The sequence below is a fragment of the Puntigrus tetrazona genome, chromosome 3 (genome assembly GCF_018831695.1).
Source record: "Puntigrus tetrazona isolate hp1 chromosome 3, ASM1883169v1, whole genome shotgun sequence".
In the NCBI taxonomy this organism is placed as follows: domain Eukaryota; kingdom Metazoa; phylum Chordata; class Actinopteri; order Cypriniformes; family Cyprinidae; genus Puntigrus; species Puntigrus tetrazona.
This window is the reverse complement of record NC_056701.1, coordinates 24115878-24137507: the sequence shown is the minus strand read 5'-3', so window position 1 is coordinate 24137507 and position 21630 is coordinate 24115878. Positions and strand designations below refer to the sequence as shown.

Here is a 21630-nt window from a genome sequence, read left to right as displayed (position 1 = left end):
ACAGCACACAACTGGAAATCAATATGGAAGTCGGCATAACAGGTCGGGGTCGCTGTTTTAGCGGCATGTTTAGTTGTCAGATTATACACTGACTGTACGTTTTCTTCTTCCTGTTGTGTTTTTAAAAAGATGGGCGGCATTATCAATCGTAACTTTTAATAATGGCCATTTAAACGAATTAATGCGATTTAAATGGATAAACGGAGAAGTTGACGTTTCACAAGACACTGGCCGAGAAACTTTTAATCGCTCGCTGTAACGATAAATGCCGTTTGGACCGCTGTTGATTGAACTGCCGTGTAAAACGGCGAACCAAGATAAGGTTTATATTTGATTACACGAATGTTTCGCTTTTAAGGCCTTGTCCTGATGTACTTGTTTCTCACCACAGACGTAATAATACGGTTTTCACGGTGGCTTCAAAGAATAGCCGGAAGACTCCTCTGCTGCCGCGGCCAGGATAACTCGGGTGTGTATTCCTCAAGAAACTAAAAAGCGTAAAAGTTCATTAACGCTTCGGAAACATTGTGACACAAAGCCAATGTGATTATGTAATGCTTTGACAGACGTTCATCTTTCGGTTGAGGTAACAGCGCCCTCCAGCGTGCGGCCGTGGCGTTGCGGGGAAGACGGAGGCGTTCTCAGGACAGGTGAGACGCTCTTTCTTTCACTCCCTGCCTGGAAGGGCTTTGAGAACATGGACATCTGAACTACTTAATGTTTGAGTGATGGATGACCTCGTGTTGAAGTCTTACATTTATATTACGTTAACTGCCTTCCTATTCTTTACCCATACAGAACGCTCGGATCAAGATTAAGAAAGAGCTTTAGGATTTAGATGAAGATGAAGCATCGGCCCCCTTGAAATTATTGTTGCCCCAGCCACACGCAAATTCCTGAGAGGAGCTAGTGTTGAGGTTTGACCGAGTTCCTGGCACTCTCGCTCGAAGAACGCAAACTACGTTTGATTTGGTCCATGCAAAGCAGCATTTGCATAATAGTTGGTTCACTGTAATAGGCAGCCCTGCCACCTGTCGTCACCTAAGGTTTAATTGACCAAGGACGCTTAGATGTCAAATGAATTAAGAGTAGATCTCTTTTATTCCTTCTTTATTGCATTCAAGAATATCAGGGCTGATCCACAGCACACAACTGTAAGTGTGAGATTCCTTTTAAACCAAAGTTTGAAGGGTATTTTTATATTCAAAGCTGTATTTTTAAGACCGAGAGTAAGAATATTTCTTCTTCTGCAACCTTTTTTTTTTTTTTTTTGAAAGAAGTCACAGCATCAAGTTTCCAAACGTACCCATATTTTCTTACTTCATCGAACCATATTGATGTCTGATAGAATCGCTCTTTCGAGACTTTTGATGAACGATTCATTTGTGAAGCGCCGCTGTTCTCGACTGTGGATACTCCCAGCCGGTCAGATGAAGCCTCCAGTTAAGAGCAGACCAAATGAGTCGAACAACACGGGCCGAGTCGGTGCTCCTGGGGGCTGTACCGTGAAGCTGGGTTAGCTGGTAGGATTCGGTCTAGTTTGCGCCGGTCCTAGGTTTTAGGTACCATGAATGTGGCTCGGCTTTTAGCTGTGTTCATTGCCATAGTAACTTACGCTCCACAGCCGACCTGCTCCGGGGCAGGTTGTGGTTTAGGGATCGCACTCTGAAATTTGATAAATCAGCTTCACGCAAAAGTGACGCTCCTCTGATAATAAAGAATAGAAAGAAGCATTCGAATTATTATTTGCCCCATGTGAGAGGTTTCATGTTAAAGCTTGGTTTTAGATCGTCCAGCTGATCTCTCGGTTGAAAAGTGCTCTGTTAACAGACCGCAGCTTTTGTATTGCGCTGCGTTTTTATGTTGCCAGTTGTGTCACGGTTTTGTTTTGAGCAGACATTTGAATTAACTTGACATTTAAAGCGTAAACTAGAGACCTGCAAAGGGACAGATTTTTCAGTAACAATATAGATTATTTTTTTCCGCTCCCGCCCGCAATATTCAAGTTTTGTCCCGCTCCCGCCCGCAAGTAAACATTAAAATTGTTTTATTGTCACTGCTTCTTTTTATAACTCCATTCCTTTCACTTGCTTCCTAAGAAATGTAAATAAAAAAAGAAAACGGAAAATAAACGTGTTTCGTTTTATCTGAGTTTCAATGGAATGACGAACATGGACACGAACGAGGAGAAACGGAAATAATTAAACCAAATGATCAACGTGGATTTCTCACTTGGTCAAACAAAAAACAACTGGCCAAACATTTCTTAAAAATGTGTGTGAGCCCTTTTTATCTTTAGCAATGTCCAAACATTGAACGTAAGTTTTCCCTTATTTCGGAATAAATAAAAATAGGCCAATTTTAAATAGTTAGCCGAATAAATAAAAATATAGTGAATCATCTAAACCAATGTAGGCCTACTTCATGTGTCCATGCAGGAAAAGCATGTCATTCACTGATGCGGACTTCATATTAATGCGTCTCTAATTTTAAGATCTTTCCATTTTGCGGGAGTCCCGCAAATAATTTTATTCTCCCGCAACCCGCACTCACGAGGACCTTACCGCCCGCACCCGCGTTCACATATCGTCGGGTCCCGCTGTACTCCCGTGGGATTGCAGGTCTCTAGCGTAAACATTTGATGGTGAAACCCAGTTCACGGTGTCAGATTCCGCCTTTTCTTTCCTTTGCCGCTGGAGCCTGCTCCCTGCTCCTCTCGACGCCTTGGCTCTTGCTCAAGCTCGTATTTAAATCAGCGTGTCATCCGTTCATACCGGCCGCTGCTGCTCTCCACCCATTGGTTCTTGCTCTTCGGCCACTATTTGTTCCCACCAATAGCGAAACTTTTTCACACATGCCTGTACCCTTTATAAACCTCTGCCTCCTTATCCTCGCTGTTTCATGGAGTGCGGTCTTCGTGCGAGTCACTTTCAGCAGCTTGTCGCTTGTTTAAAGTTCTTAAGGATTTACTAAAGCGGTGACAGACATGGAAATCAACCACGAGGGTGAGGACTGCACTTTTAATTGCCGTTTCTTTTGTGATACAGGCTCGATGGCACTTTTTTTTTTTTTAATTTCTGTTCTGTTTTCTACCCGCTGTAACGTATTTATACAGGCTATAGATAAACTATTTTGGAGCTGAGAACCTTTTTTTTTTAATTCAAACAACCTGCTGTGCGTCGTCGGACTCTTCGGAGTTTCTCGAGCTCGGTTCTAGGACCACCGGGTTTTTGTGAATTCGCCACTTACAGAACTTAAGGTTCATTAGCTCAGTGTCAGGAATCATGCGTATGCTTTCACTAAATTACAACCAGATAATTTAAAGGTTTTTGAGAGGCAAGACGAGACTCAAGAAAGTTTATTTCTATATAACAGTACGCCCAACAGCACCGAAACGACCCCCTTCTCCATCAGTTGCTGCACGGATAGAATGGCTGTAGGTTTCAGCGAGAGAGAAATGATCAATAATAAACATTGGTTTAACATATTAAACTGAAATATATATATATATATATATATATATGATGTTTATATATGATATATGCATATATGTGTGTATACTGTATATGTGCGAGTTTCTTTAAGCTCTGCTTTGCAATAGTTGCAGACACCTGACTGTAAAGTATATTAAAATAAAGTGTACTGCAGGTACTGTGTTTGAATGCGTGTGGAGGCCACTAGTAAGAGTCTGGAGACTCCTGTGTAACCTTGTGACTGATCACTCTGGTATGTGTCTAATATTATTATCATTATTCTTATTAATATTATTATTATATTTTAGGCTAGTTATTGTATATACAATTTTCAAGTTATTGTACATTGTTAATTCATAGTTGTAAATACGCATAATTTTTTTATTTATGCAGTTCTATAGACAGCACTAAATGCACATGTCTGTTTATAGGTCCTCTGTTCTATTCAGATGCATACTTTTTTTTTCCTTTTCTTTAGTCATGTTTAAATGTTCTTGTATTTCCTTTTCATATATGTGTGTGTACCGAGAGCTGGCACATAAACTGTAAAACCACAACAAGTGGTTACAGTGTTTTTGCGCACACTTGGCGAATAAAGCTCCTCCTGATTCAGATTCTAACCTAAAATGCTTTACAGTCCGTTTAACTTGCAGTGTTTGTTCTTGTTATAAAATCAACACAATTAAAAACAAAGTAATTTCTATATACGTGTCTTACCAGAAATAAAACTTTCAGAAGAGGAAACCGAACCAGTGTCTGTGATCACCCGTGTCCCAAGCTCTGTCCATCCTTGGTTTGAGAGTTATGGAGAAGATGATGGAGTTTTGTATGGAGGGGTAAATGCATGGCTATTGCTTCATATATTATTATTATTATTATTTGGGTTGTTGTTCATGGGCGTCCTTCCTTAGGAGCACATCTTCACTTTCACTCTCCAGGCATCTGAAGGACAAGACTTTCCCAAAAGGCCCAAAAAACTGTGATGGACATTTACTTCCAGTTCATTTGTTACACCTGTAATGAAAAAATGTATCAAGCACTTGATAATGTTATTTTAGCAACACTTATGAATATTCAGGCTTTTTGAGTATTCATTTTTATTGCTTGCAAACTTTTTTTTACCATTTTAAATCACAGATTTAGATCAACCGTGCTGTTGTAGGCAACAAAAACAACACTGAGCTTTAGCAATGTGCATAAAAACTGGACAATGGTGACGTATTTTTGTAGGCCACCCCCCGAAGTCCCTGCTTCCTATGACCAAAACCTCACTGGACTCTTCCAACTGACTTTTGGACTATTGCAGAGAATTGACAAAGGTTTCTAATTCTTGCATTTTGTTTATCGTGATAATCTTCACAAATTGCAATGAGCAGAAGTAAAAAGCTGTAAGTGTGAGCTATAAATGAACTAAACCGTGGTCGCATGCCTTCACCGTCACCATCACGATCTCCTCACGACTGAAGTCTTTATAATTAGTCCTTGGGTTTGCTTAGTTTTCTTTGGTTTAATGCTTTAGAGCAGGGGTCGGCAACCTTTTTTATCAAAAGAGCCACTTTGTTTCATGTTACAAAAATAAGTTTGTCGGGTTGGCGTAGTTTTTCCATATCACTCCATTTGTGCTCTTTAGCGAGAGCAGCCCTCTGACGGGCGACTTCTTCGAGATTCGCTGACAGGGATTTGAACTTGTTAACCCACAAAAGCAGATGTGCACGCTGCATTAAACTCTCTATTATATATTTTAAGTGACAAATTATAAAAAAAAAAAACTTTATTAGATGGTATCAACTAAAACCCCAGAGGAATTGTGCAACAAAATGAACACATAATGACGATAGTAAAAGAAAAAAAGTCACGTTTTTTTTGTCACGGCCATCGGGAGCCACTACAAGGAGGCTGAAGAGCCGCATGCGCAGGTTGCCTACCCCTGCTTTAGAGTATTAAAGCACTTTGGTCCACATTAAAGGTTCCGGTGTTTATTTTTTTTGTATTGCCAATTTACAAACGTTTTGTGAATTTTTCATGTAAAATGTATTTTAGATCATTATTTCCTTTGTTAAATGGCACAGCTGAAACTGTAAGGAATGTATATTTTAAATGAATGTAAATAAAAATGATTTGTGTAATGTTTATGAATTCAGACATCTACTAATTCAACCCTAAAGTCGTCTCAACTCAGTCCATCAGAGATGTATTATCTTCATTGATGATTAAAGAGAAATTTCAATGTCAACGTTGACCTTCAGCGCTCGAAATTCTGTCACCTGGTGTTATTATCTCACATTATGATAACATTAGCTTCATCTCTGTTGGCCCACAATATCAAAAAGACACCAAAAGCGTGTTAGAGTGTTTAATGGTGTTGCATGTGGATCAAATCCCATATAAAACCTTTATTTGTAGGAGTGCTAATGAGGACATGCAACTTTAATCTAACATATTCACCAGATGTCCGCAAACAATTAGTGCATATACATTTTTTCTCCCTACTTTCATTGTAAACTTGTCCAAATCCAAACCAAAACTGATCAGCTTGCATTTAGCATGTTAAGATTTTCTAAACAGGTGCCGCGTTGCTTTTGCTTTCCTGTCGTGTTGACATTAGCAATACAGAGCAATACAAAGAACCACAGACCACATCCTCATTCAGTTTGAATAACCAGACAAATCTTTAAAGTGGTACCAGAAAACCAATACTTTCCTAAACGGTACTTACCAATTTACATAACATAAAAAAGGGCTTTGAAAAATAACGAAGATCAACAAAACCGCTTGTTGATCATTTCTATTCTAAGTTAGTTTACTTGAATGATATTTAAAGGTGTGAAAAGTAATGACATTTTCCATCAGGACCTAACAGGTTGTCGGTTTTGTAGATAGACACTTTGTTTATCTCAGTGGTTTGTTGCTTTGGTCAATGCAGTCTGGTAAACTCGGTAAACCTAAACATAAGTGAGCGAACGGTTAAAGGCAACTGTATGTTGTCGTATTATCACTTGGCTGTTTGTGTTCAATGGATATTGGTTAAGTATTGACAATAATAACCTGTTCACAGAACCAAAACAGTGTGTGAAGGTGCTATCCAGAGCCTCATACAGTACTTTGGCGAGAAAGAAGAGGAATTGGAGGATTGGAGGATAAAGCATTTTTTTGTTCAATGTCATTTTAAAATTGTATTACCATAATGTACACACATTAGTGATTAATTATTATTACTAAATTATTTGCATTGCTGCTTGATTGTGCTGTTCTAACTACACCCAAAAATGAACAATTCATTTACTTTATTGTATTACGCACAAACGACGATTTAAAAACTGTTCATAAGCAAATACTTCTGTTACCATTGAGGTGGAAAAAAGACAATAGCTTCACTTGCCACTTGCAGATTTCAATTTATTGAAATAAGACCAAAACAGAGATTAAAAAAAATTCAGCCCTATTGACTAAAGCAATGATAAAATTAAACAGTAAGTAATCGTTGAAAACAATGATAAAATATGTAAAACGGTGTCTAATGTGTCTTCTTGGCTGTCTTTGAAATTATATATATAACCTCTCTGTATAAACCTTATGTTTTTGTATTGAACTACTACTAAAAGTTTTACCGTTTGATAGTGCAGACTTATTTTATGCAGACTGTGCATAAAATAAGTTATTCTCAAATCATGTCATCGGTCCGAGAGCAATAGAGCACGTAGGCGAGAAGGAAACTGTGGGATCATGCCACAGCCTCTTGACTCAGACTCAGTTCACACAACATTACACCTCACCAACAACTGAACCTTTCACTTCCTCCCCGTGAATCTCTCAATGACTCGTGCCTCATTCAGACAAAATCATATCTCGCTCTCATTTCGCTCGCTCTGGTGCACGGGACTACTCGTCTCTTCGGCTGTTAGAAGATCGCAAGGACTTACTAAAGTGAAAAAAACAGTGACTGACATGGAAATCAATCACAAAGGTGAGAACTGTGTACTTTTAATCAATGTATCTTATTAAATTAAAATGTGTCATATAGGCTGGCGCTTGTTAGGTTATTTCTGCTCCGTTTTCTATCCGTTAGAACATTTTATATAAAACTATTTTGGACTTAATTGTTAACTTCACACTTAAGATGCCAGGTTAGGGGTTAGTTCTCAGAGGTAAACAAATATCACTAAAAAGAATAGAAAAACAATGCAGTCCAGTTGGTTTGATCCATCTCTCTCTGCTTCCTTTTTTTTTTTTGCTCTCCTCTCTCTCACAAGATACTTAATGACTTCAATTGCGCAGTTGAATTTGTTTTTAAAGGGCTCATAAAAGCAAGAATAGGGCATGACTCTATTTTGGGATAATGTAATGAAGTGTTTTGTAATAGAAATGTATTGGTCTTAACAAGTAACCAATAGAAGGTGACCAGTTACTAGTAGAAATCCACAGTGTTCAGTAAAAACCAATATAAGTCCAGTAAAAATAAAAAATTTGTAATGGTGTCTATTGGTGTCTAGTTTTGCTTTGCTTTTGTTAGAGCCACCTATATTAAAATAAAGTGTACTGCAGGTACTGTGTTTGAATGCGTGTGGAGGCCACTAGTAAGAGTCTGGAGACTCCTGTGTAACCGTGTGACTGATGACCCCGGTATGTATCTAATATTATTATTGTGTTGTAGGCTAACCTAAAATGCTTTACAGTCCATTTAAATTGCAGTGTTTGTTCTTGTTACTCAAAAGCAACACAATTAAAAACAAAGTCATTTCTGTATGCGTGTCTTACCAGAAATAAAACTTTCAGAAGAGGAAACCGAACCAGTGTCTGTGATCACCCGTGTCCCAAGCTCTGTCCATCCTTGGTTTGAGAGTTATGGAGAAGATGATGGAGTTTAGTATGGAGGGGTATTATTTTTATTGAAAATGCGTGTCTATAATCTTTTACAATTTTAATTGAGAATGTCACTTGTAGCCGAACTGTTATAGGGAACAAAAGCCTCAGAAATGTGCATAAAATCTGAGCAATGTTGACATATTTTTCAATTCCACCCCAGAAGTTGGTTCCCATGACAAAAACCCCATGGGATTTTTCCATTAATTTTGGGATTATTGCAAAAAACATGTTTTGTGACCGACAGAAGTTTATGATTCTTAAATGTTTGGTCATCATATGAAGAAGAAGCCTTTTGAAGTGTAAATGAAATGAGAAGAACAAAGACTATAAAGTAAACCATGGTCACTACCTTCGACACCTTCAAGAAGCTCCTGACAACTCCTTTAGTGATTATTTTGAGACAGTCATGGCCTATTAGATAGAGAGTCAGATCTATAACTCAAAGGTTTCAGGTTCAAGTCAGTTCCGGCAGGGATAGTAAGTGGGGGGAGTGAATGTCTAGTGCTCTCTCCACCCTCAAAACCCTTAAGCAATAACCAAACCCCCAACCCCATCTGGAAGTACTGAAATGCATTTTTTTTTAAAAATACAAATGTAAGCACCTTTCTTTTTTTGCTAATTATTATGTAAATTGTGTTTTTGCACTTGAAACCGTTAAGAATGTATATTTTCACAAATGTAATAAAAATGTAAGTGACATTTGTAATATGTTGATGTATTGATAACAGCTACTAATTAAACCAGAATGTCCTCATGAGACTGGCCAATGGTCTACAGCAGGAACATAGGAGGGTTCCCGGACCAGGAGAACAGCAGGGGCTTGAACAGTTCTGGTGGCCGTGGCAGAAGGTTTGCGGGAAGGAGATGAAAGAAGGACTTTCAAGAAATAAACGGAGAACCTCTATCAGATACTGTGTCTTCAGGAAGTCCATAATAACAAAAGACATAGATGAATAGCAGTTGGGCATTGAAAGTTGGCAAATCATCAACGCACACTATGGAAAAATCAAAGGACAGACTCCCAGAGCCCCTCGTCTATGTATCCCTGGAATGCGGAAGGGGCGTTTACCAGACCATACAGCATGATAAATATTCATAGTGTCCAGCAGGTGTCACAAAAGCCATTTTCCATGCGTCCCTCTCACATATACAGATAAGGTTATACGCACTGAGGAGGTCCAGCTTTGTGAACACCTTGGCTCACTGGTGGTGTACTAGGGCGGCTAGGACGAGGTGAAGTGGATAACAGAACTTAATGGTTATCTGGTCCAATGCTCTGTAAGCGATGCAGGGCTGCAAGCTCCGTACTTCTCTGGGCATAACAGGAAGGGGTGTCTGGGGACTTTCGAAAGAGGTGGTGTGAACTGGTAAATCTTGCATTGGAAGAATGACAGGAGTTGGGAGTGAAGGGAAGCAATTGGGGAAACAGGTCCTACCCCACTTTAGGACTTCCCCAGTTTTCCAAGAAAGCCCCAGATTGTGCTGTGCCAATCACAGGAGCCCTAGGATGACATCGGCAATTCAGGCCTTCAGAACAAGTAGATGAATGTCTTCGCTATGCAGTAAATCAGCTTGAAATGGGTCCTGATTGGCCTTGATGGACAGTTTCAGTGGCTGTGGTCTTGAGATTAAGCTGCCAGCAGACTTCGGTGCAGTGCACACAGCTGAAGTCAGGAGGAAACACCTGCACCAAATCCATTCAGTAATCAACCACCACAGATTTAGTGGTCTAGATTTAGTGTTGGTAGAGCCTGGCAGATCCTTGACACCAAGATTAGTTAGTCTAATATTATCAGGAAACCAGAGCATCCATAAAAGACAACTATCATCTAACATTTTCACAGGTGATCCGCACATGTACATGTACACTTTTACTTCCTACTTATGATTTCAATGCACACTAAACAGGTGCTCTTATTTTTTTTCCTTTCTAGTTGTTTTGAAAGTAATACAAAAAACCCACAACCCACATCCTCTTCCATCTTCAATTAGCAAATGTTATAGTGTGCACTGGTAGCACGTTATCAGAAAACCAAAACAATCTTTTATGGTATTATCAAATTTAGACACCACAAGATTAGTACAGTGATGAAGATTAACAAAACGGCAATCATCATACTTGAATACAATTTACATTTATGAATTTTTCTCTCAGGAGCTAACAGGATGTCAGGCTGTTGATAGACAGTTCATTCAGCTTTGTGGTTTTTTTTTTTTTTTTTTTTTTGTCAATGTAGTCAACAGAGATGATGAGTCATCATTGAACACTTACACACATCTGATGTAAAGTTCATAACACGACTGAAACATCAATGATTTTACAGTACTCTTCTTACACTGGAATGGCTCTTTGGGCATGTTACCCCTTTAAAAACCACCAATTTGCAAATTATGGATTATTAAGTGTAGGGTGTATTCAAAAGCTAAAATGCTTACATTTTAAACACTGAGGGGCGGTTTAAGCAGTTTAGATTAAGAGATTAAGCCTAGTCCTAGACTAAAATGTCAGTTTAAACCAGAATAAAAGAAATCTACTTTCTCTGTCAGATAGCCTCAGGTTTAGTCTAGTCCAGATTTTAACAGGCTGATTTCCTGAAGGAAGACTGGAGCCACTTCAGCACTAAACTGGGGCCTAAATTTAACCCACCATGAGGCAGGTTTAACTTTAGATTAACGTTGTGTTTACAGTCTTTATGCAAAGTTATTGGTGTACTTTTATAGATATGAACAAAGTCGTCTGTGAAAATGGATCTGCACTGTTAATCAGTTTATTAAAATGGAAAGAAAGAGTAAGAAATCTCATAATATAAAATAAATGTTTTTTCTTTAATACACACTGGCCACAATTAATATCACCCTTTTATTCAATACTTTTTGCACCGTTACTTTGCCAATTTTTGTAATATAATGTTTTTGTGATATTTGCACGCACTGTTAAACCTTTCTTGCTCCGTTTTCAGATTAGCATAGCTGGTGTTACGGCTCCCTATTTGGTCGGCAGCTAGGGATATTTGGGAGGTAACATTTGAAATTTAAAAGGAAATAAACATGGTTCGGCTACTGCTTCTTTTTGCTTTAGAAGTGTGGTGTGTAATTAAACAGGCAGAGGCAAATTGTTTCCGATTTTTGTTTAGTGACAAAAAGTTTCACCGTAACAAACTACTCCCAAACAAACAATAACAACAATCAGAATAAACAAACCCCAAAATACCTTTAAACCCAGAAATACCTATTTACAAATTATATACAAAATAAATTGACAACATAAGCGAGGGACAAGAGCGGTGCTGAAAGAAAAGAAAGTAATAAAACAAAACCCTCTAACTAACAACAATCAAGCTAATTTAAACAAAGAAAAGAAAGTAACATCTTCAGCGTAGAACGCCACTAACTACGCTAACTAACAAATATAAATACAACGTTGCACCCGGGGGGTATTCCAGAAAGCAGGTTATGTGACATACCTGGGTATGTTTAAGGGTAAGTTCGCAGATAACCTCAACTTTCAGTTCCAAAAACGGAGGTAACTTTCTGGGTATGTATGTAACCATAACAACTGACTCTCTGAAGATAACCTGCTCGGGAGCAGGTTATGTTTCAGAGTAACTTCGTTTCAGAAGGTCGGTGAGCATGGCGTGCCCTTTTGAGGAGGATCCTGTGGACGTAGAAGCACAACTTATACGAGGTTTTTTTCGTCGGGAGAGGGTTATACGACCACGTATTGACGTGTTTGCATACCCCAATGAATATTTGAAAGAGCGTTATCGTTTTTCGAAAGATTCCTTAGTTTATTTAACACGTCTTTTAAAACCGCATGTCGCAAATGTGACAAACCGCGGTTCTGCGCTTAGCGCATAGCACTTAGGTTTTTTGCGTCTGGCCATTTTTTGTACAGTGTGGGCGATTCGGAGCATGTGGGAAAGGCAACTGTGTGTCGAGCCGTTCGTTCAGTATGTCTGGCACTTAAACAGTTCTTACCCACGTTTGTACAGTTCCCTGGCCATAAACGTCTGTTTATTATTAAAGACGAATTCCACAGAGTGGCAGGTTTGTCCTTTGTAGTAAAATCTATGACGCATATTTAATCATATTATTTATATCTATACATGTATTCATTATGCGCACACACACTTCATACTTCCATAACTTTCTGTTTCAGGGTTTCCAAATGTAATTGGGTGCATTGATGGCACTCACATTCCTATTAAAGCTCCATCAATAAATGAGGGAGACTATGTTAATAGGAAATCTGTTCATAGTATCAATGTGCAGGTAACAACTTAACTTTTTTTCCCTTCTTAAAATCATTAAAGTCATTACTTTTTCCACTACATAGGTAATATGTGAGGCTACCCAAATAATTACCAATGTCGAGGCAAAGTGGCCAGGATCTGTGCATAATGCCAGAATTTTCAGCGAGTCATCATTATGCCAGACATTTCAGCAGGGTATGTTTTACTTTATACAATTTTTTTTTTCCTTTTTACTATATTTGTGTTGTACACTTCAATCGTTACAGGACAGTACAATGGTTACTAGCTGGGGGACAGAGGATACCCTTGTCTTCCCTATTTAATGACACCCTACCCTGAACCTGAGCCTGGACCACAGACACGCTTTAACCTGGCTCACAGCCGAACACGGGCCGAGGTGGAGATGACTATAGGGATCCTCAAATCTCGGTTTCAGTGTCTGCGTGGGCTCCGGGTTAGTCCAGAGAGGGCATGCGACATTATAGTGGCTTGTGTTGTGCTTCACAATATTGCCAGTATAAGAGGAGAGAGCCACCCTCCTTGTATTGAGGAAGATGGCCCAGAGGAACACCTACAGACTCTACAGGCCAACAGAGATGGAAGACTTTTGAGAGACAGGATCTGTCAAAATTATTTTTATTAGTTTTTTTGCACTGGTCTGCCAGGCACTTCATTTCTTTATTTCCTGGAAAAAAAAAATAAAGTAAAATTCAATAAAATGTTTTTTTTTTTTTATGTTGCTTTATACATACACACAGATATACATACACCCAACACTTTTATCATGCAACAGATTGTTCTGACAATATTCAGACAAGTTCTCACCTTAAGGCGATGCTCCAGTAATTCAATTTCAAGTGCTGCTTTTTTAACGAGGAGCCTTTTCTCTTCCATTTCGAGCTGTATAAGGTCCATCTCCATGTCACTTTTCCTTATTTGTTTTTGAAGATGGACCTTATACAGCTCCTTTGCTGGCAACTAGGAAGGTGGAAAAAAATGTAAGAAATGAGATTGTTTGGTCAGACAATATAATTAAAATCTGGACACAAATTGTTACCCTGCTTAGATTGTGTGCTGAGGTTGAAGGACCCTCATCTGTGGGCAAACCCCTAGGTATGTTCTGTGAAAGGACAATGACAGGTTGTTACTTTAATGCAAAAAGGGGCAATACATTATAATGGTGTGCATCATACCTCAGTGCATCTACCAGCATTGTCCACTTCTGTCACAGCAGATGTAGTCTATTCATCGTCATCTTCATCCTACATGAAAAATATTCAAATATACATTATCTGGCAAAAAAAAACAACAACCTAAAAGCAACTAAAGGTACCTGACAACAAATCACTTACAAGTCTGTGACAGACTGTGTTCTTTCTGGAGAGTCCATCAGTGTCTGAAAGAACACACAACCCATAAAATTCTCAATATTATCAAAGAAAATAATACATGAAGTAACATGTCACTCTAAGATCACAGTAGTCTATACATCATATGCAGTTAAATAAAATAAGCCTACATAAAACATTTATCTTGTTCAAAAAGCCTTTAAGTGACAGAGATGGTCAATTATTAGGACAAAAAATTAAAACAAATCATAGAGGTAAACTCACATTTCATCACTTGTGGTGCATGCTGTGTGTGATGAACTGGCCCCTGGATGCTCTTTATTAAGAGACAGAGCCAGCTCCTCAGACGGAGCCTTCAGTCTTCTTTCTATTAGCTACATGACTGAATGAATATACTAAATCCTGTTATAATAATAGTTCAGTAATTGTGTAATCAAATATTACCTTTTGCGGAATGGTTTTGTGTTTCATTTCATTTGTGACTTGGCTTAAAGTTCTTGTGGCTCCAGAAGGATTACACCTTATTAAATAAGAAACATGCATTATTATTTTAAACTAAACAAATAAATGGCAGCAAAAGTAAATGCTTTCATAGTGATATAACATTCAAAAGGATGTATAAATCATACTTCATTATTTTGCATTATAATAAAACGGGAGCCAATACCAAATTTGTAATTTAATATACTCACGCATTCACTCTGTCGGTTATTATTTGCCAAGCCAACTCTCTTGCTTTCGCTGATGCAGCTGTATTGCTTCTTTTTAATATTATTGGCTTTAACTCCTCATAAGCATGCATTAAAACCTCCAACTCTGTCTCTGTGAAATACGCCGCTCTCTTTTTTCCGCTTTGAGTTTCCATGGTGACTCGTGAAATCGGCGATCCATTGAAAATGTCTTTCTACATGCACCGTGCACGCGCACTAACTCTGGGTAACCAGTTGGAGGTTGATTAAACTAACTCTTCTCAGGTGTTTTGGAACCGACATACTCATGGTATGCCTGTTTGGGGTAAATCAACCCAGAGGTTATGATTTATCAAATGGTAAGTTAACCAAGCTTTCTGGAATACCCCCCCGCTCCCTAACTAGTGTGATTAAACAAATGTTACCCTGTGTGTTGCAAAATGTACGTCACGTGACATGCTCAGCTAGTCCCATCACTATGTGTTGATGTAGGACAGAATTCAACTCGGAACCCCAAGAGTCGAGTCACAGCACGAATGCAGTTCAATAATCAAGCTCTTACAAATGCAAAAGAGAAACAACTTAACACACGGTAACTAAACAAACAGAATCAAAATGGAAGCCAATAAAGCAAACGTGAGAGCGCAACAACCAAACACAAATCGCTCCCCTCCATTCCACGTGTCATCCGGGTCTTTATACGAGACAGTTGACATCCGATTGGCTACAGGTGTAATGCAATTGATGAAGATTGACAGTAGTGTTGTCCAATCACAGATCCTGTGAGATGATAGTAGAGAGAGAGAGAGAGAGAGAGAGAGAGAGAGAGAGAGAGAGAGAAAAAAAACCCTCCCAGGACTATACGGACGTAACAACTGGTTTTAAACGAATCAAGTTCAATTTAATTCAGATCTCTATAGTCCAGGAGTTAGCAATCTGTACTTAATCTGTGTTTCTGAAAGCCATTTTTTTAAAGAAAGATGAACTATTCTAGATTAAGCCTGATCCTTAAATCCTGTCTGAGAAACTTTCCTAAATGTTTTTTTTTATTATACATTTATTGGTTTAGGTTGTTTAACATTTGTTTCAGACTTATAAGATGGTTTATTTCACACTCATCTGAAAATGTAATTCTGAGCAACTTCTTGTATTATTATTATTATTATTATTATTATTATTATTATTATTATTATTATTATTATTATTATTATTATAATTATTATTATTAGTTAGTGAACGTTGGTGTAATTCATCTCTAAAAGAAAGGTGGCGGTAGGGAAATAATGGGTCAAAAGACGGAAAAACAAAGAAGACATTTCCCGAAAACAATGTGCTCATGAGAAGTTATTAAAATAACGGAGATTGAATCATATAAAGGAGCTACTGGCTAAAACAACGAACATGTCGATGAAGGCGATTTAATCCTGGAGAAATCCTCCTTCAAGAAACAGGGGAGGAACTTCAGCGAGAAGAGAGGTTTAGAAAGAAACTTTAATATTTCTTTAATAACGATCATACTCTATAAATATTTCGGTTTCAGGCAAAATAACATCGAAATAGAAGTTGTCTGTCGTTTTTGTCGTAGAAGAATATAGACGTGAAAGCTTCCGGACAGACCGAGACAGATTGAGATGAATTTATTGGAGGGAGGCAGCAGACAAGAGCTCAGAAAAGACTCGAGTCAGCCTGATGATTGAATATTTCGAGTAAGGGACCAGAAGAGTTCAACAAATACTTCTTTAAACCTGTTTTAGGAGCCTACACAACTATCGAAAGCTGTCTGCTCCTCAGCAAGCCTGCATTTCTTGAACTTGAACCTGAACCCTGGAAGACTCGAGCTTTTCTTTTTTCTTTCAGACAAATGCCCCCGGTTTGACCCTTTGACCCCTGACTGCAGTCAAGCACACAGTCCAGTCTGGGGATAGAGACCGACAGGCGACTGATGGAGGCTTCTTGGTCAAACATTACTATCATGTCAGATCATGTGTGTAAGATGTCTTTTATTCTTGTGATTTTAAGATCAACTTTAAGCCTGCGGTCACACGATCCTTCAGAAATCAGAAAAAGTGGACGTTTAAAATAAAAGTAGGGAAAAAAAGAAAAGCATTTCTCTAAAATAAAGGTATTTTGTAACATTATACATGTCTTTATCATCACTCGATCAATATAAAGCGTCCTTGCTAAATAAAAGTAGTAATTTCTGTAAATGTCTGTCATTTTGACCCTTTCTTTCAGTGTGGCCTGGATGACTGGGGTTTCTCCTCAACTTGTGTCCAGACCCGCCATCATTTCTGTTTTGTAACTTTGTGAATAATATTTTTATTGTACGGCAATGGTTTTGGTTTATAAACTAAAGGCTGCGTATAATATATTTTTGTGTCTTTGTCCGTGTCTGTGTGTGTGTGTGTGTGTGTGTGTGTGTGTGTGTGTGTGTCTGTGTGTGTGTGTGTGTGTGTGTGTGTCTGTGTGTGTGTGTGTCTGTCTGTGTGTGTGTGTGTTTGTCTGTCTGTGTGTGTGTCTGTGTGTGTGTGTGTGTGTGTGTGTGTGTATGTGTGTGTGTGTGTGTGTGTGTGTGTGTGTCTGTGTGTGTGTGTGTGTTTTATCGCCGGCTCCGCGCCGCTCCGTTTATTTTAATTGCAAATATAGATAAATATAATTTATTCGTTCTGTTGCTAAATGTTAAGACATGAGGTTATTTTTTTGTAAAAAGGTAAAAGTGAAAAAGTGTAGGTTTCTCGTGTGTTTCTTGTATAATATTTCATGCCGCCTGCTCAATCTGTCAGTTATTTTCATTTCTTGTAGCTCTATGTTTCTGTAGACTCACTGATATCTTAAAGCAAAACTATTTATTCGTCGGATTTTAAACAATGTGTGTTAAATGTTTTCGGTTCGGCTTGAAATAAATGTTCTGATCTGAAATATTAATAATACTAATAATAATAATGATGAAGAATAAAATGCGTAAGTCAGTTGTAAATGTACTCTAAAAATAGTAGATCACAATAACCTGTACTGTGTAATATTTATGATTATATGTATTTTTTAAACGGAGAGTAATCTTTAAAAAGCCGTCGAGAAGTTTTCTTCAAAGCCCGAGCGGCGGGAAAAGCGAAGCGCGCGCCTTCATGACTTCAGTGGTGTGTGTCGATACAAGCAGTGATGTTTGGGTTCACTAAATACTAAATACAGGTCTGTTTTATTAACATCTGATCTGATCTGATCTCAGCTGCTGTTTTTGGGTCACCGGCTCTGTCCGTCCGGTGAAGAACAAGTCGTTTTCTTCTCTGAGGAAATTAACTCTGATTTTAACTCCTTTTAACTCTTTACCAAAGAAGAAAACCAGATGTGGAGTGCATCCTAATCGAGGACTTGCTTAACTTTTGTTTTTATGTGCCTGAAGTTTCCATGATAATTCTATTATTACTTCTAGAAATGTGTTCTTGGAGACATTATCTATTTGTTCACCATCTATGACTACTTGTAACTCTAAATGTATTTTATCATTTCCAAATGTCACGAGTTTAGTTTTATTTCAAGGTGTTGAGACTCCTGTCATGAGTGATGGTAAAATCTAGACGATTAGTTTGGGCTACTTGATAAAAATAATTAGTTGACATATGGTTACAAAGTTACTTTTCTTTAGTAGAAGGTCTAAAGTGGACAATCAAAATAAAGTGTAAGCATACAGTCAGCTCCAGACCCTGCGGCCTCTCACAGCCTCGGTTTGTTCAGCTAGATGTGTTCAGTATATGTTTTAGACCCTGGAACAACATCTTAATCTAGAAATTTAGTCTTGACCGTATCTTTACACCTAACCTTACCAGTGAGTCTTGTCTAAAATCAGAGGAAACGGTAGATGAATGACACGGATCCTAAGCCTAAACTTAACAGAAACTATAAACAGGTTCTTCAGATCTGATTGGCTAATCACAATGTTGTTTCAGGGCAAACGAAGATGTTGAACCGGGAAGACGTCAAACTCTCTGAAATCAGGATCTTCCTGCGGCCTCCTCCTCATCCTCCTCCTCATCCTCATCCTCCTCCTCATCCTCATCCTCCTCCTCATCCTCATCCTCCTCCTCCTCCTCATCCGATGGCCCTTGGCTCGGGGACCGGTCTGCGGTGGAGTCTTTTTGTTGTCTGGTCCCTGGATGATATGACGGTGCAGAGAATGTGTGTTGAGCCGAAGGTAAGAGGGCTGGATCTGTTTTATTGTAACGTTTAGCCTGTACGCCAAAGGATGAAATGACTCATTGAGAATAATGTGTTGTTCCTTTAAAGGGACCCTACGTTTTGTTGTTTTAGGCTGAATCGAAACTGAAACAAAGTGTTTGATTTACTTTTTTTTCACTCGTTTCATTCAGGCTTAACTGAGCTTGTAAAAGAAACACAAACCATTTACTTTACATAAACGTATAGAAGTTAAAGCAAAGGTGTAGTTGCTTTGTTAGATCTCAACAGCAGGTGGCGGTCTTTCTTAAAACAAAAACAAACAACCAATAGTAGGAAAGAGACGGGAGCTTTGGTGAATGAACGCCGCCCCAAAAGAGGCCTCTTTCCAAACAGCCTAAAGGGAAGGACATGAGGAGAAGGCTACATCTAATGCATGAAGAACCTCCGAGTAATTCAAAGACAAGTTGCCTGTAGGGCAGCTAAAACAAACGCAACAGTTAAGACACTGATCGCAAAACCAAGCTGTAATAACAACATGGAGAGCGACACTGAAGGTGAGAAATAACGGTACTTTCTTTTTACTGCGGTTCCACCTGTTTGGAGCTGCTTGAGCTTCTTGACTCATCTTCTGTAAACGTTTGGGGTTGACTTGCAGGTAAAAGCAAAACAGCATCGAAGTAGAAGTTATTATAGAAGTGAAGTGTTCCGGACAGACTTCACGAGCTGCCGTTATTGCATCAGAATGCATTATTGTCCAGTATATTATTATTAAAGTAATAATAATAATAAAAATGACCGGCCCTGATTTCTTGTGATTGTGCTCAGTTTTGTAACTGAAGAGCGGGAGCTTGTGAATTATTCGTTGAGTAAGAATGGCAAGAGTTTTTAATTCATCATTTATGCTTAAAAAAATCGTATACGTTGTGTGTGTGTGTGTGTGTGTGTGTGTGTGTGTGTGTGTGTGTGTGTGTGTGTGTGTCTCCTGCAGCTCCGCTCCGTTTTTGTAAATGTGAAGAAATGATTTATTCGTTAGTAAATGTTAAGACATGAGCTTATTTTTTTTTGTAAAGTTGAAGTTAAAAGTGAAAAAGTGTAGGTTTCTCGTGTGTTTCTTGTATAATATTTCATGCCGCCTGCTCAATCTGTCAGTTATTTTCATTTCTTGTAGCTCTATGTTTCTGTAGATTCACTGATATCTTAAAGCAAAACTATTTATTCGTCGGATTTTAAACAATGTGTGTTAAATGTTTTCGGTTCGGCTTGAATTTGCCCGTGATGATCTGAAATAATAATAATACTAATAATGAAGAATAAAATTCGTAAATGTTAAGTCAGTTGTAAATGTACTCTAAAAATAGTTGATCACAATAACCTGTACTGTGTAATATTAATAATTATTTCCTTATTTATTTTTGTAGATGCAGTATTTTTAGATTTCCTCCATTGCATTGTTTTAGAGTTAACAGAAATGCCCGTAAAACTAATGGATAAAGTCCCGGCAGTAAATGTTCTCTTATTTGACCGATTTCTGTATTTTTTAAACGGAGAGTAATCTTTAAAAAGCCGTCGAGAAGTTTTCTTCAAAGCCCGAGTGGCGGGAAAAGCGAAGCGCGCGCCTTCATGACTTCAGTGGTGTGTGTCGATACAAGCAGTGGTGTTTGGGTTCACTAAATACTAAATACAGGTCTGTTTTATTAACATCTGCTCTGATCTGATCTCAGCTGCTGTTTTTGGGCGTCTGTGGAGGTGTCTGAGGAGAATCTGGAGACTTCTGCGCTGCTGTGAGTCTGGTGAGGATCTGACACGATATTATCAAGCAGCACTTTACAATAGTTTGAAGTCATTAACATTATGTAGAGTTACTGAATAGATCAGTAGTCCTGCAGTAAGGAGCTATACTTGATCTGGAAAGTCTGCCTTATTCTTTAGAAACACCGTAAAAATCAACAATGTTGTGTCATTTCACCAGACCTAAAACTTTCAGTTGAAGAAACATCACCAGCTCTGTCCGTCCATGAAGATCAAGTGGTGTCCTGCTCTGAGGTGAGACACATTAACTGTCATTTACCCTGGGCTTTTTTTTTTGCCAAAATCTGTTAATGTCAATTTCACTTTTAATAAGCGTTTAGATTATGTACATTATTTTTAGTTGAATACATGAACCGTGTATTTTCTGTCAGATAGAGATATCTGCATTTAAAAAAATAATAGCCTGATAAAACATCTTTTTACATTATGATATTCAGTATTGCTGGTCGAGGTATTCTGGACAGGATTATATGATTCAATTATTCTAGCATTGTCAGTGAATTATTAATACTGTCTGGCAGGTTGTTTTTTAGTTTTTTTTGAAGAATGAAAAACGTCCAGTATATTTGTTAGCAATATTAAGCTAGGTGTTTATTCTGTGCTTGATAGCATTGATTTAAAAGCTAAGGAAACACCTACAGACCAAACTAATAAAACTTCAATTGACAAAGAAATGAATGATGCAAACAAGACACAGGGTTATTTCTAATGTCCTCTTTGTGTTTCTAATACAGATGATCGTTTTGGATGAACTGATGACAAGTGAACGTTTCTGAGTTCCCAGACCTACATTTCAAGCCTCTTTTAAAGTCTTCCCCTTCAAATCATCGGCTGCTTTACTGACAGGGAAACCAAGTTTTTACTGCCGAGGTACTCACTAAACCTGCTCAGGAGGCCACGCTAAACTAAAGTTTTCACTTCAAACATCTTTATACACTTTGACCGAACTGGACAAAAACTGTAGTCTTTTGGTTCATCTTAGATGTTCAGAAGAGTTTTGTAAAGCTCAGCTGGTGAAGCT

At 38.3% G+C, this 21630-nt stretch overlaps 1 long non-coding RNA gene and 1 pseudogene across 1 annotated transcript; one reads left to right on the top strand and one right to left on the bottom strand.

Moving 5' to 3' along the window:
- The first annotated feature begins 11966 nt into the window (after nucleotides 1–11966).
- Nucleotides 11967–13263, top strand: LOC122341360 (annotated as a pseudogene).
- Nucleotides 13264–13628: 365 nt separating this feature from the next.
- LOC122342068 lies at nucleotides 13629–15300 on the bottom strand. The gene is made up of 5 exons (XR_006250521.1): nucleotides 14631–15300; nucleotides 14203–14458; nucleotides 13942–13985; nucleotides 13783–13851; nucleotides 13629–13709 (listed from the first exon to the last, which is right to left on the bottom strand). It is a non-coding gene; the product is annotated as an uncharacterized LOC122342068 (long non-coding RNA).
- Nucleotides 15301–21630: the final 6330 nt, after the last annotated feature.